Genomic DNA, 11,770 nt, shown 5'->3' with positions numbered 1-11,770 from the left:
TTCACTCACTGTAAGACAAGAGAGAAATATATTAAAATACACACAACACTGGATTATTGATCATGCACTAAAGCTAAATACAAAACCCCAATACTACACCCGTGACCACCCACCTATCGGCCTTCTAATTATCAGTGAGAACAGCTGGTTTGCACAAACAATAAACCAAAAATAATAAGGACAAAAACAGCAGAGGCAAACGGAGCTTCTAACTAAACAAAGGGACATAATAACCTGATCAATGACTTAAAACAAAAACTACTATGTGCGCAGCGACCTCCATAAAGTGGCACAGACTGGACGGACACCGGGAGCACCTCCGTTTACAAGGAGGTCGGGGGAGCAGTTAGGACAACATTAGGTTTCTCCAAGCTCACACATCAATACATAGTTATGGTACCTTAAGAAAGACACGGAAACGGTGCCACGACCAGCCAGACAAACTAACTAGCGGCCACGTACAGCTGCCTGTTGATTACGGGGGGCGTGGCGTTGCGTTGCTAGCGGCAACCAGTATAAAGCTCAACCCACTACAATCTGAAAAGTTGAAGTGGGACATTCTGCATAATGAGTACTTTTGGTACTTGGATAACAATGACATGAGTGAAAATGTAGGCTATTTTATTAGTTAGGGAACAGGAGTTCGTCACATTATATATACCTAGAGAGACGTTAATACAATGAATTGGCGTCTGATATAAACTATTCACCCTGGGAACGAGAATGCGTTGATCTTGAGCTGCAAAGTGTAGAGACGCTGCCTTCATGATCTGACCTAAACTCCGCTCATTCTTTACCCTCTACTGCCCTCTAGGGGCTACAGAAGCACTAGTCAAAAGCAACACAGAAAGCATCAGGTTTAGCCGGTACCAATAGCGTGGCGGACTAAGTCATAGCACAAGGCCTCGCAGTTCCACCAACAGGCTAGGGCTCGTCGCACTAAGGGCCGCGGGTTCGAATCCTAGTTTGCCAAGTCAAATCCAGCTAAGTCCCGTGAAGCAAGGTACTGAAGATTGTCCTGACCATGCGAGAGCGGGGACGGCGGGGGGGTTTATTCCCCCTGGTTTCCAGACAATAAAGTGGAGGGGTTATAGAAAAAATATGAATGGACAGCTGAAATTTTACATAAAAATTGAGAGGAAAGAAGGGCTACAAAAAAAAAAGAGGTGGGGTTATGTTTAGTTTTTGAATGTTACACCACTAATAGTTGCAATCACGACAGTTATACAATAATAATGTACTGTAGTTAATGACCACATTTAGACATGTCTTTCTTTGAACTATTCCATAAATATGATCTAATGGCCAATAATGAACCAAACTAGGCACCACAATTACAACAAGTACAGATCCTGTACAGTTACACGGCACATGTTTAAACCAGTTGAATTAAAGGTAATTCAATGTTTGTAAGTGTCCCCATTCACTGCTGTCTGAAGCGTTCCTGAATGGCTGGGGAGGAAAAGAGGGACCGACAGACAAAGCCTCCTTGGGTCAAACATGTGACACAGATACAAAACAAACCCATAAAAAAATACAAACAACATGTTATCAACAGCAACATGGTCATGGTCATAGGGCTGGGGGTTAATCTACTTGATTTAATCAATTAGACAAAAAGTCAATTCGAATTTGTTGATTTGTAGATTTAAAAAAATGTAAAAAATATATATAAATGTGTAATCGATAAGAGTTTTGAAAATAATGGATAGCTGCAGCCCTAGTTTGAAGTGTCTGCTGTTGATTGTATTGGAATCTTGTCATTTAAGTATACTTGATTCAAAAGCTGCACAATGTGTCCAAAGAATTAGTGCACTTACAAATGCCCATGTTTACTAATTATGAGGTTTTGTTCAAGGAGGTCATAAAAAAGGATTTGGAAGGAAATAAAGCCTGTGAGAAATGGGAGTATATATCCTTGACATGAAAAGGTTTGAGAACCACTGCTGTAAGTATACAGCAGTGGTTCTCAAACCTTTTCGTGCCAAGGACCCCCAAAATGAAATGTATTTGGCCGTGGACAAATCTGTTGTTCCAGGGACCTGTGATTGTGATGCTATATTAACACATTCCCTTACACCTTACACCATACAGTTTGTAAACCTGGTTTAAACGGAATGTGTTGTCTTCTGTGTAGTCTATGCCTATGTCTATTAACCTATTCAATCCAGGAACACATCTCTGTCATTTTTAGATTAATTTGGCTATTCAAAAATAGCAGATCTACAAGCTCATAGCGCGGATCATAGCGTAGATCTGCTATTTTCTTTTTTGAAAAATCGTGACAATTTGTGCAAATCTTTGAATGTATACTGTATATACTTTTGAAGCGAACATTTGTAGAATCCCCCAGAAGCAAGCAAAAATGTTTGCTTTAAAAACATAAATATTCAACGATTTGCACACATATTTCACGATTTTTCAAAAATAGCAGATCTAAAAGCTCATAGCGCTTGGTGCCGTGCTATGAGCTGAATAGCCAAAGAAATCTAAAATGATACAGATGCGTTCCCGGTCTTAATGGGTTAACCTCCTGCAGCCCAGGTTGCTGGTCATGGTCATGGTGTCCAGTATCACTGGCACCATGCTGTGATCACGAGCACGGCCACGTTGTGCCACCATCAGCTTCACCGTGCCAGTAGCCCAGGTTCCCGTCGATGAGCATGCCGGGGAAGGGTGGTGGCCAGGACCTGTGGTACAGTCAGGCTTTATTTCTGTTGCATTAGCATTAGTTTAGGGGTTTATAATAACAATACATCAATTTAAACATTTTTGCAGTAAAATATGTCTGCATTTGATCCATTTGATGTATGGAAGACCTTAGAGATGTTGTGTGGTTGTAGCTCCTCTCCAGTAGGGGGAGCTGTTTGTCACTGCTGGGGAAAAAACCTGACCCTGAAACATGACAGTCATACCATGACAGTCATGGAACCACTTGTTCCTGGTTCGCGAATGTTTTACATTTACAACTGCCACATCTACATTAACGTTCACATTTCAAATATAAAGTGCTTAGCCCCAAGGCACGGATGTTACGTGCCTTGGTTAAAGCGCACCGGTCTAAGTACCCGTATCTTCCGTATTGTTCAATAAAACGCATTTTAATCCGATCGGCGGCCATTCTCCATTTTATTTTTTGTAATGTATTAGGGTGCAATACATCTTCCAACCAATAGGGTCACGTGGTTGAAAGTATCAGTGAAAATTCTGAGAAAATGGCCACCAATCGGATTAAAGGCTTCTTATTGAACAATACGGAAGACACAAGCACTTAGACCAGGGGCGCTTTAACTTGAAACATCCGTGGCCGTGGGTTCAGCACTTTATATTTGAAATCTGAACGTTTATGTAGATGTACAAGTTGTAAATGTACAAACCTCGCAAACCAGGAACAAGTGGTTCCATGACGCTTGTAACAGACAAGCATCATGTGAACCATGTCTACACTGGCTTCAAGCATGTCCTGTTTAAATCCTCTCATTGCGATTCACAAGATTAGCATTAGTTTAGGGGTGTATAATAACAATACATCAATTTAAACACTTTTGCAGTAAAATATTTTGACATAAGAATCCATTTGATGTATGGAAGATCTTAGAGATGTTGTGTGGTTGTAGCTCCTCTTAAAAAGGTTAAAAACATACATTTTTAACCATTTTGTACCAAACCAACGTAAACAAAGCTGTGACAATGTGACTCACCGCTCAGTGTGTTTACAGATCTGATATGTAATATGTAAAGGACTTGTCTCTCTGGCAGCAAAACAAACACACTGACTGTTGACCTGGATGTGACATCATACACAACACCCTGAGCCCACAAACCCAAAAGACAGCGCGCGAGCGCCATCTAGTGGACTGGTTGTATTCCATCACATGTGTGAATAGATAAGTTTAGTTTGACACAAAAAACAAACTGAACTCAACACAACACAACACAACACCAAACAGTGATAGGATTGAGGAGTGCAGTTCAGGAAGTGACTTCACCTAGTTGACATTGTTACCTTGGTTATGTAAAAGGTCAGGTGGGTGTTATTTGTGTTGCCATAACCCCTCGTTGTTACTGTGTGCTAAACACAATAGAAAATAGAAAAATCGTGAAAATTTGTACAAATCTGAATATAATATTTTTTAAAGCGAACATTTCTAACTCAAATCTTTGCGTCTGGGGGTCCCTGGAACTAAAATATTTGGACATGGGGGTCCGTGGCCAAATACATATCCCAGCCACCCCGCCCCCACCCATACCTGCCAACCTAATTGTAGAATAGCTCACAACACGTTGCAATCTGTTGCGAGTGATGGTGTAATGGTCTAATTGTCAGGCTTTCAGCTTGGAGATTCCATGTTCAAATTCCAGTCCTCCAACAATTGATGGAGTGCTTTAAATTTTCGAAGGCTAAAATACAAAAGAACAACTCAAAAGCACTATAAGTCAAATCTGGGGTTGAACAGGAAAGTTACAATATTATGCAGCTTTAAATGCTGAAGTATTCAACTTTACTAACTGAAGGCTAACATACAACAGAATGTTTCAACAATACTTGGAGACATCTGCTGTGAGTCACTGAGCAATGGTTGTTCTTCTGGAAGTCAGCCTGCAAAGGAAAGCCTTAGGTTAAAGAGTAGAGTGGGATTTGAACCCACATCCTCTGGTTCATGTAGACAGGGTCTTAACAGGCTGAGCTATTTGCTGCCTCTCTGTACTACAGTGTTCTTACAGTCTTTACTCTGCTTTGATTAACAACAAAAAAGAAGGTTCCTTGACAATTTCTCTAAAAAAAATTAAATATAAATCTGTCTGGCACTACATCTTTTCCACAACTGAATGTTACAGTTTGTACATTTTGCTATAGTTACTTGGTTTTTGCTTTAACTTACATTTGACTTTAAGGTTTACATGGCTTTTCATATAACTTAAGGTAGATTGTTAGTGCTTTTAACTAAGGGATATTGTTCTATTGTTTGACAATTGTCTGATTCTTCTATCTAATTCATGTACTAGTGTTAGTGAGACATGAGCTACGCTCACAATCAGCATTCAAAAGTCCACAGTCTGCAACCAGAATATGGATGATTACAAATATAAGTTAACTGACTGTATTGTTATGATCTAGAGGTTAGGTGTAGGATGTGCTGCGTGACTTGGATCTCATAAAGGCTTCAATTAATGCAGTCAATCGATGTGCGGCATTACGAATTATATGAGCAAGACTATGCAAAGTTATGTGACACCGTGTGTCTGGAGACGTAATATATCCACACAGACAGTGTAGGATGGTGAACTACAACTAAATCCTGATTATTAACCTAAGGTGGGGGGGGGGGGCAGGCTGGGGGAGAGAGGAGAGGAGAAGGGTCTGGGGGAGAGGCCTGTACTGGTACCTGTACTGGCACCATAGCTGGGCGGGAAGGGGAACTCCTGGTGCATGGACTTGATCATCTGCTGCTGCGCCTGCTGACTCACTACTGGAAACCTGTGATGTGACAATAAAACATACAGATTCAGATTCTATTCCCCCGGGTTATGGGACTGTGGTAAAATGCATTCATCTGTGGGACTATTTGCCCTTGTTTAAGGAGAATGAAGGAGTCCAGGCATGGCTTCTACTTGGTTACTTTATTCAAGGAGAGTAAAGAGTTAACATCACATGGCAGCTTCAGCAGGAAAGAGACAGAATTCAACTTTAGAGTAGATATTTATACCCAGTGTGTATGCATATGCATTGCTGTTTTCTATAGGTTTGTGCACGAGGTGTATGTGTTCTGATCCAGATGCCTAACTGTGTGTGTCCTGTGTGTGTATGTATGTGGGCATGTATGGATGTACTTCAGTGTGCACGTAGGTGTGTGTGTGTTACAAATACTGAGAGATGTGTGTAAATGTGTATGTGCTAAATTAAGTAGTTTGGTGTGTGTGTAAGTCTATTGTGAGAGTCGGTTAAAACAATATAGTGGTCAGCTAAGGTCAGGGTTTAAGTGGTTAAATGTCTGAAAATACACATGAACATGAATCCAACACAACACTGATGACAGTGCTGTCAAACAAGCTATCTATGAAATCTATGAGAAAGTTTGATCTGCAACATAATTGTGTCTGTACATTAAAACTATACAGTAGGATACAAACAATGAAGCTAGCTTCTGTCTAAATAACATGCTATCTAAATGACATGTTTAACATTGTGGTCAAGGAAAACAAGCCTAAGTAACAAACACATGAGAACAAATGACCAGGGTATGTCTGCATGGTCGTCATATCTAGGTCAGTCGCTAACATCAATGGAGCAGAATGTGAAGGGTCTCACACACTCTCTTCACCTCCAGGATAGTGTGTTAGGCCAGTGGTTCTCAACCTTTTCAGACCGTGACCCCCCAAAATACTCATATTTGATCTAGGGACCCCCCAAAATACTCATATTTGAACAGGGGACCCCCACCCTGATAAGCATTTGGAATTGTAGGAGTTGAGGCGTTAGATTTAGTTTGACTCGGTTCCACTGATAAATATGAAAATAGCTGATCTACAAGCTCTCAACGCAAGGCAAGCTTATAGATCGGCTATTTTCACGATTTTTGCTTCTTTCTTATATTATTTGACAATTTGGCCAATGTTTGACCAGTCCTTATAGTATAGTTTGTTGATTAATTTTGATGGAGTATGGTCTTTTTCTTTCTTTCTTTTTTGCGAATAAAAAGGTCTCAAAAGTCCTTAAATTGTCACTTCATTGTCATCTGGGGACCTCCCCCCCAAAAAAAGATCATGGAAGGACCCCCCTGGGGATCCCGACCCATAGGTTGAGAACCACTGTGTTAGTCAACCAGCCACAGCCCACTTTATAGTTACTAATGTCAGCTGGTTGACATTGGAGTATGGGGAGAGAGTGAAGTGCTAAGGGCTGAGGTTCAGTCTGAAGAGATGAGTCTTCAGATTACGGCGGAACATTGGGAGTGACTCTGCAGTTCTGACTGCAATGGGGAGTTTGTTCCACAGTTTGGGAGCCAGAAGGGAGAAGAGTCTGGGACGTGTGGAGCGTTGTCCAGGATGTTTTAGCGAAGGTTCTGACAGCTTCCCTGTGTTACTGTAGCTGATCTGAGTGAGCAGCAGGGGTTAAAGGGTTGGATTAGTGTTTTGTGTACTCTGTACAGGCAGTAACTGGGAGCCAATGGAGGGAGGGGAAAAGGGGGGAGACGTGAAAAATTTGGCTGGTTGAAGACCAAGCGTACTGCTGCATTCTGGATCATCAGTACACATGCCGGTAGGCCAGTAAGTACTGTAGGGAGTTAAAGTAGTCAAGTTTTGATATGACTGAGATCTGGATAAGGAGCTGGGCTGACTCCTGGGTGAGGGATGTTATAGAAAAAATAATAATCAGGATTCCAATTCAAAAAGTTGCAAAAATAGCAGATCTACAAGCTCAAAAGCTTGTAGATCTGCTATTTTTGCAACTTTTGTGTGACAATAGCCCGACAGTATATGCAACGTGGCCCTCTGGAGTGAGTGTGGAAATACAGTGGCCCTCTCCATCATCAAAGTTGCATCACCCCTGGTCCAGGACAACACCAAGGCTCTTGGCCGTTGGAACAGAAGTCACCAGGGAGTTGTCTATGGTTTAGATCCTGCGTGGGCCAGGACTTACATGGGAAGAAGAGAAGCTCAGTCTTGTCCGTGTTCAGCTTGAGGTGGTGAGAAGACAAGACATGATCCACTGTGAGATGTCAGCCTGTCATGCAGCGATGCACTCTTCAACCTGAGTGGCAGGGGGTGGAGAGAGAGAAACACAGTGTTTACAATGGTTACAATCAACCAATAGTAAGGAGTATAAGGATCAGATCCTAGATCAGTTCAGATCACTAGTAGGGCTGTCACCATCATGAAATTACACTTGACCATTAAATCTCTTACAAATAAACGCGATTAACAATTGAATTGTCTTTTTCCATTGAACATTGGAATGTAGCTTTAGGCTTTGTGGACAAAAAATGCATATGGTAAATAACTTAAATATACGAAGAAATTAATAAGTATTAAGTAAGTACATTTTATTTATATAGCACTTCTCACAGAGAAAACTCACAAAGTGCTTTACATACCAACAAATGTAACAAAAAACAGCAGCAAAACAGTACAATATAATGCAAAAACAGAAGACATATTACAAGGAAGAAATAAAAAGAAAATCAAAGATATTCTGCAAAAGCATGACCAAACAGAAGTGTTCTCAAGTGGTTCTTAAAAATGCCCACAGACGCTGCAGCTCTCAGGGCCTGTGGTAGGGCATTCCAGATTCTGGGAGTCTGTCTAGCAGGTCGGTTAAATATGCTGGTGCTTGACCATGTAGAGCTCTATACGAAAGTACAAGGACCTTGAATTTAACCCTGAAGGCAACAGGAAGCCAATGCAGGGAGGCCAGGATAGTCTGGCAGCAGCATTTTGGATTAATTGGAGGCGGTCTATGGATGCTTTACTGAGGCAGGTGAAAAGGGAGTTGCAATCGTCCAGACGAGAGGATACAAAGGCATGAATAATCATTTCTAACTCATTGTGTGAGACAATAGACCTTAGCTTAACAATGTTCCTGAGGTGGAAAAAGCGAGTGCGGGTCACAGACTTTATGTGTGTGTGTCGAGATGCATGGCCTGATCAAAAATGACACAAAGGATCCTAATGTTAGGGCGCACGTTAGTTTTGAGAGACCCAATGCAATCAGCCACCCGAGGAGCGATGCTGTCGGACGCAACAATGAGCACCTCAGTTTTGGCTTCATTGAGCTGAAGGAAATTATTAGCCAACCAGTCCTTAATGGCAGACAGACACTTCTGCAATAGATTAAAATTTAAATGAATGATACCAATAATCAAAATAAATAATATACTATGGCCAAAATAGGCCATATTTAATCATTTTATCTTTTTTTAATTTTTTATATATGTATATATATATATATATTTGCGCATCTGTGTGTCATTTTTAGATTTCTTTGGCTATTCAAAAATAGCAGATCTACAAGCTCATAGTGCGGCACCGAGTGCCGCGCTATGAGCTTGTAGATCTGCTATCTTTGCAAAATCTTGAAAATTTGTGGCAAAATCTTGGATTATATATTCTTCAAAGCAAACATTTGGAAAATATTTAGTTCCAGGAACCCGCAGAAGCAAAGATTTGAGTTACAAATGTCTGCCAATTTAAAAAAAAATATTTGCACAACTTTTCATGATTTTTCAAAAATAGCAGATCTACAAGCTCATAGCGCGGCACCGAGTGCCGTGCTATGAGCTTGTATATTAGCTATTTTTGAATAGGCCAACGACATCTAAAAATGACACACAGATGCGTTCCCCGTGTGCTGGAAAACCCACTACCCCACCTGTCTGTGTGCTGGAGAACCCAGTACCCCACCTGTCTGTCTGTGAGCTGGAGGGGTTCTCCAGCTCACAGACAGACAGACAGGTGGGTACTGTGTACCCAATGGTGTAAAGTAACAAAGTACATGTACTCAAGTACTGTACTTAAGTACAATTTTAGGTATTTTTTACTATATTTAGTATTTCCAATTTTCAATTCTCAGAGCTTGTAGATCTGCTATTTTCAAACATTTAATAGTACTTTTACTTTTGGTACTTTAAGTATATCTGTCTGTCTGTCTGTCTGTCAGTCAGTCACCACAACACTATTAAAGGTCCTATCCATAGAATGGCTGTGACATTACATTCATTCCATGTATTCCATATACAAAGCCATAGATCACTCCTATGGCCTCCTGTGTCAGTGAAATGTATCACAGCCTTCTAGGGCTATAAAGGTCAGTTCTCAGAGAGCGTCCATACTCACTCAGAAACGTGTTGAAATGTCTCACACACTCTCTTCTCCTCCAGCCTAGTGTGTTAGTTGACCAGCCACAGCCCATCTTGTTATTATTAATGTCAGCTGGTTATGGTAGAAATACTGAGTGAAAACCCAGCTCCAAACACACAAACATACTGATATATCCACACTGATATTAATCCCTGGCTCTTCATTAACCACATTATTGAACATCTCTGTTTTCACCTGTTTCTCTCACTCTCACACTGTCTTCCTTCCTCCTTTTTAGTCCCGCCCCCTGTCAGAACCTGCTAGGTTGACTAGAGTTGATTGACACCTGGATGGCCAATGACATTGCTTCCATGAGCTTGGTATAAATGTAACATAATGCAGAGTGTCAACAGAGAGTAAATGGTGTCATTCTAATGGCAAACATCACAGTACATTCATCTTACAGAGCTTTATATTGCTATAAAACTAACATTTTCAATCAGTGTGGCAGCCCCCACCCTGTGGAACTCTCTCCCAATAGGGATTCACCATGATCCAACACTGGCCTCTTTTAAGGCTGCCTTGAAAAGACACCTATTCTCTCAGGTTTATGGCATATAGTTGTTTGTTGTTTTGTTTGGTTGTTTGTTTGTTGATTGTTCATATAGTGTATTGTTCACACTATAGCTATTGTCACTATGTATGTATTCTCTCCCAAAAGTATGGCACCTAACTACCCCCGCATACTTTCACTTAGAAACTCCATTCAAACTGTAAAAAATCCAGCTTACTGTGGACATGTGTGCTTGTACTTTTCTTTTTGAAATAATTTGTAGTTTTTGAAACATTTAACTTTAAACACCCCAAAAAGTCTATGGGAACGTCAATGTTATTTCAACTGAAAACCCCATTTTCTTTCACTTGAGATGAGAAATGCCCCTAATGTACTGTTTGTTCCATTCTGGTCAAACAGAGTCAGGGTGCTGATATATTGTGCATGTTGGCTCACTGGAAACACTCTGCTACACCAGTGGGTCTCAACGTGTGGTTCAGGGACCCTCATGGTGCTTTGAGGGGGTTCCAAATGGCCGTTTACGGGTGTGTAACTCTGAGTGTCCAAATTGAACCCTTACGGGTCCATTTGGTTCCATTTGTACACTCACAGAGTTATGGGGGTCCTTGAAATGTTAAAGCTTGAGAACCACACTATGCAAGGCGCAGCCGAGGTGGTTAATCGCCCTGAAGGGCTTTAAATTTCAATAATGACTACCTCCCCATGCATTATCCCGCTTATTACACGGCTACTTAATAAATACATAAATACATTTACCCAAAAGTAACAACAAAACGAAGTATTTCCTTGCTTACGGCAATGAAAGTATTCCATAAGTATTGGGCTGGGCGGACAAGTTCGCCTCGCAAAAACAAATGACGAAATGGAAAAAAACTCGCCCCAAAACACACTCGCCCCCCATTCTATTTACTGCCGATTTGCCTGTAATACCGCCGGATTTGCCCCGGGGCGACTGTGTTTTGGGGCGAGCGATTTGGTATTCCCCCGTTGTTGTGCCACGATAAACAAGGAAGCGCAGTGGATCAAATAGAATGACTTCTCGGTTATTGCATCGTCTATTTCTCACTTCAAATGTTTTCAAAAACATTCTTGAGAGCAACGTTTAGTTGTAAATGACATTGTTTGTTTGTTTACATGGCTGTCATGTTGGATAAAGCATATAACCAAGCAGCACAGGTTGACATGAGCAGGTGTTCTGAGTCTCTGATTACACAGCGGTCCGTTATAGAGCTCATCGGTCATTATCCAGAAATAATGACCGATGACTGACCAATCAGAATCGAGCATTCAACCAAGCCGTGTAATAAGCTACACTAATATGTCTGCTGTGCATAGAGCCTATTCTCAACAGTCTCATCATAATATGATCATTGTATTGATTGTAATAAAAATGACATC

This window comes from Gymnoscopelus microlampas, assembly GCF_963454915.1.
Source record: "Gymnoscopelus microlampas genome assembly, chromosome: 24".
NCBI classification, from domain to species: Eukaryota; Metazoa; Chordata; class Actinopteri; order Myctophiformes; family Myctophidae; genus Gymnoscopelus; species Gymnoscopelus microlampas.
The sequence above is the reverse complement of the archived record's forward strand: the minus strand, read 5'-3'. Positions refer to the sequence as shown.